Genomic DNA, 5,323 nt, shown 5'->3' with positions numbered 1-5,323 from the left:
ATTTTTAATATACTACGCTTAGAAGGCGCCGCATAGTTACAGATCTAAAACTCTTATAGTCAGTAAAAATGTACAGTATGTCCCAGTATCCACTTCCTACAGTTGTACATGCAATGCATGAACTGTTGCTGGGAGAAAGGTTGTTTATACCCTCATTAGCAGTGGTAGATATATTTCGTAAAGGGAAATGATATTGGTTTTCTAGTTAGTAACAATAAACTGGAATATCTGGAAGACATGTGTAGCTTATCCAAGCCACTTCTTTAGTTCTAATGAGTGTCAGGAATATCCCACAACCTTTATATCCACACAGGTAGCATCCAATCACCATAGTGTGAATCAAGTTCAATGTTGAGTGTCCAGGAACAGGTTGAGAGGTGTGAAAGATGTGAAACCACCCTGTTCTAGTTACAAAATACCATCCTTGATGTCTTGAAGTCTGCAAAGAGTTAATCCTTTGATTTACATGACTGAAAGTGGTTGTAAACTCTCCCCCACAATTTTGTCCCATATAAATCGGCATAAAAAAACCCTAATGAACACTGCTTGTAGATATCTCCTTACTTGCTTAGTATTGTTGTAATCCTTTTTGTTCTTTAGAATGACGTCACTGAGCATGCCCATATCTCCCCTGATTTACAACACACTCTGTGTGCTTGCTTGTCTATTATCAGGACTTCCTATGGCACAACACTGAAATCCCACGAGACTGCATAATCACTCAGAGCTTCCTACTACACCCCATGTGATCATGTGACATCACATGGACTGTAAACCTGGGCATCGGACAGCATTACTGCAGTCTTATCAGCTGAAGCTGATAAGACTGAAATAGGCAAACACTAGATAATCGGCACAAGTAAATACTATGAAATAAAACATGTCAGCTATGAGCAGGGAAGCAGGGTTGCCATAGAAACGTTGGATTGAGAAGGAGGCTTTGTTAACAGTACAGGAAATGCTCAATGTAAGGGCGGAAATACACTCTACTGTGGACTCAGAAAACAATACTTAAGATGGCGCTGCCTTACCCCTGGAAACAAGTTTTTTAAAGTTTCTTTAAACAGTAAGTAATATGTGATTTGGGCTGGATTACAGTGGCTATAGTTTGATAATTACTTTTTATAATGGACTTAATGAAAAGAAGCATCACAGTGGGAGAGTTTACTTCCTCTTGAAGCTATGAATTTTCAAATTGCCAGGGTGGAGATGTTAAAACAACATAAAGATGATATGTATACACATATACTGTATATACATACATACAAAAACAGTAGTAGTTGTCACCCAGCAATCGACAGGTCATTCTTGTAAACAGGGGAGGGCCTTAGGCCTAGGGGGCAAGTCCAGTCAAGTGGCCCATTGAACCACTGAATCAGCTCACTATTCACGCCCACCTGGTTTATAATGGATATTGATGTTATGAAGCAAGACAAATATGATACAATGTGGTAACAAAGTTTACTGTTAATAGCAACAAAGGAGGCTTAACAAAAATAATGCATCAGTGCAGCCTCACCAGTCCCCATCAGCTCAGCCTCACAAGTGCCCATCAATGCAGCCTGATTAGTGTCCATCAATGCAGCCTCACCAGTGTCCATCAATGCAGCCTCACCAGTGCCCATCAATGCAGCCTCACCAGTGCCCATCAATGTCGCCACACCAGTGCCCATCAATGCAGCCTGATGAGTGCCCATCAATGCAGCCTGTTCAGTGCCCATCAGTGCAGCCTGTTCAGTGCCCATCAATGCCGCCTCACCAGTGCCCATCAATGCAGCCTCGCCAGTGCCCATCAATGCACCCTCATCAGTGCCCATCAATGCAGCCTGATCAGTGCCCATCAATGCAGTCTCATCAGTGTTCATCAATACAGCCTCACCAGTGTCCATCAATGCAGCCTGATGAGTGCCCATCAATGCAGCCTCGCCAGTGCCCATCAATGCAGCCTGATCAGTGCCCATCAATGCAGCCTCACCAGTGCTCATTAATGCAGCCTGATCAGTGCCCATCAATGCAGCCTCACCAGTGCCCATCAGTGCAGCCTGATCAGTGCCCATCAATGCTGCCACACCAGTGCCCATCAATGCAGCCTGATCAGGGCCCATCAATGCAGCCTCACCAGTGCCCATCAATGCAGCCTCACCAGTGCCCATCAATGCAGCCTGATCAGTGTCCATCAATGCTGCCTGATCAGTGTCCATCAATGCCGCCACACCAATGCCCATCAATGCAGCCTGTTCAGTGCCCATCAATGCCACCTCACCAGTGCCCATCAATGCAGCCTGATCAGTGCCCATCAGCCCAGCCTCACCAATGCCCACCACTGTTGGTCCTGCTGGCCTGTAGGTCCTGCTGGGAGCTGGCCATCGAACCTGGTGAGTATCGAACCTGGTGAGTATTCAAGAGAATCATATGTTGCTGATGAATTCTTATGACCTATAGCATATGTCACATGTCCTTTTGTATGTGCTTTATCCTGGGGCTATCCTACAGTAGTGATGACATGACTACAATATGACTTATAACGCTGGGCAGCACCCGCATTTTAGAGGCAAATATGAGAAGCAAAGTGATCTTTTGGTTAAATACAATGAAATATATATACAGCGGGTAAAATAAGTATTGAACAGGTCACCATTTTTCTAGGTAAATATATTTCTAAAGGTGCTATTGACATAAAATTCACCACATGTTGGTAACAACCCGTGCAATTCATACATACAAAGAAACCAAAACAAATACATTCAGAAATTAAAGTGGTTGTAAAGTCTTGTTTTTTTTTTTTAAATAACAAACATGTTCAACTTACCTCCTCTGTGCAGTTGGTTTTGCACAGAGCAGCCCGGATCCTCCTCTTCTCAGGTTCCTCTTTGCTGCTCATGGCCCCTGCCTCCTGCTGAGTGCTCACACAGCAAGCAGCTTGCTATGGGGGCACCTGAGCCGAGTCACAGCTCCGTGTGTCCATTCAGAAACAGAGCCTGACCTGGCCCCACCCCCTCTCTCCCCTGATTGGCTAACTGACTTTGATTGACAGCCACGGGAGCCAATGGCGCCACTGCTGTGCCTCAGGAGGAGAGTCTGGATGGCTAAGACACTCATGGACATCGCTGGAGAAAGATGGGGCTCAGGTAAGTAATTAGGGGGTGCTGGGGGGGGGGGGGGTGCTGCTACACACAGAAGGTTTTTTATCTTAATGGATAGAATCCATTAAGATAAAAAAACCTTCAGTCTTTACAACTTTACAAGATGGAGCAATATATGAATGAAATAGAATATCCTAAGCTGACATAAGAACAAGTTAGTATGATGGATAAGGAGATTACGGAAGAGGAAGTCCGGCATGCTGTGAGATTATTAGCATCAGGGAAATCAGCTGGCCGATGGGATTCCATTGGAGGTATATAATCAATACATAGATATTCTAGCGCCAGTTCTAACCAGAAGGTATACAGAAGCCTTCACGTGGAAATCTTTGCAAGAATCAATGTATGAACCTCTGGTGGTGCTTATACCAAAGCCAGAAAAAGATCAAAGTGAATGTGTCTCATATAGGCCAATTTCTTTGCTTAAAAATGATTATAAAATACTGGAAAAGATCTTAGTAGGAAGGCTTAATAACATAATTTTATCAATTGTTCATAGCGATCAACCTGGCTTTATGCCAGGAAAGTCAACATCAGTTAATATTAGAAGAACACAAATGAAGGAATACATACCAGAATCGAGTGCCCTGGCATCTTGGGATACTCTATTGACTCTATTGAATGGTTGTATTTACAAAACTCATTGGAACACTTTGGTTTTGGAGAAAGATTTAGAAAATGGATAACCATATTCTATAGTCAATCTCATTCAACTCTTTTGAGGAATGGATTAATGTCATCTACAATTATTTGAAAAAAGTGGAGGATTCCCCATGGGGCTTTTTAGCAGCAAATATGAGTCAAAAAAGTTTGTAAAAAATCACTAATTTTATCAACAAAAAACAATTGGACATTGATCAAATACAAAAGTTAAAATATGAGCTCTGATATGTACAATGCGAGACCGTTTGAGCTGGGAAAGAAAAAAACGGTAATACCCTATGGTATAGTTTAGAAATGTACATCAATGGGTGTTAGCCCACAATATTTAATTATACCCTCCGATGTTAAGAAAAGCCCCAATGCATTTCAACCTTAAAGGTTTTGGTCTTCTTCAGGGGTTCTTACATTTCTATAAGTATATCAAAATGACAAATTACAATATTTCATGACATGTGAACCCGTTTCATTATACACTATCATGTATTCAGCTTGATAACCACAGTATATTTACCCTTTCCACCCAATGGGCTCGCTTATCCAGAGACTTCTTTTTGTTTAAAATGAGAGACAGAAGATTCCCCCTCAAGGATGATCCCGGACCCCGCTGAGGAATTGTCATCATCTCTACCCCAGAGGAGCAAGACGGCCCGTGAGGCTTGCAAGTGGTCACAGAATAATGTGCCCCCCCACGGGGAAGCGCAGGGACCAAGACACCTGAAAGTTATTATGATTATAAGAATTAGTATGCTATATATTATATTTAATAATTTTTACAGTTATGGCAAAAATCAGAGCGATTAATATGTGTAAGGGCCAAGGAGGAAGCAGACATTTATAGCTATTTCAAAAGAGGGAAATTCTCAAAAATGAGTATCCCCCTGTAAATACTGCCGGAAACAAATAATTACCTAATATTTTAGTATATTGTATGCTGATCTTCATCTTAGGAGATCCGCAGGAGATATACTCCATCTCCACTTTTGGGTACACACATGACCAAATATACATCATAGAATTCATTGTTTAATTTGAAATTATATGATTATAGAGATACCTAAATTGTGATCTGTGTGTTGCTGTGCATGTGTGATAAAAAAGTGGACAACAGAGGAGGGGTGTTGACTACATGTATCACCCGCCTCAAATAATCAAAACGGCCAATGCATAAAATAATTGCATATATTGGGATAATGCCTATAAAGTGTATGTGTGAATCAGTGGTAAAAATAAAAAAAATATTAAAATAAAAATATATAAGAAATACTATAAACGTGATAAGAGACCAAAGGGAAAAGCAATTAAATATGCAGAAAGTGTGTATGAATTTGATGCAAAATGAAATATTGAAGCTGGATGCTGCAATTAATAAATGTGCTAAAAGGTGAAAAAAAGGGAGGAGTGTGTGATTGAGGCATCCTTCAAAGGAGGAATGCCAAGAAAAATAAGAGCAATGAAGATGCTGTGTATCAATATGACATCCATAATCAAAAATATAATAAATACCTGATTGTTATGTT

Source organism: Aquarana catesbeiana, linkage group LG01 (genome assembly GCF_042186555.1).
Source record: "Aquarana catesbeiana isolate 2022-GZ linkage group LG01, ASM4218655v1, whole genome shotgun sequence".
NCBI lineage: Eukaryota > Metazoa > Chordata > Amphibia > Anura > Ranidae > Aquarana > Aquarana catesbeiana.
The sequence above is the reverse complement of the archived record's forward strand: the minus strand, read 5'-3'. Positions refer to the sequence as shown.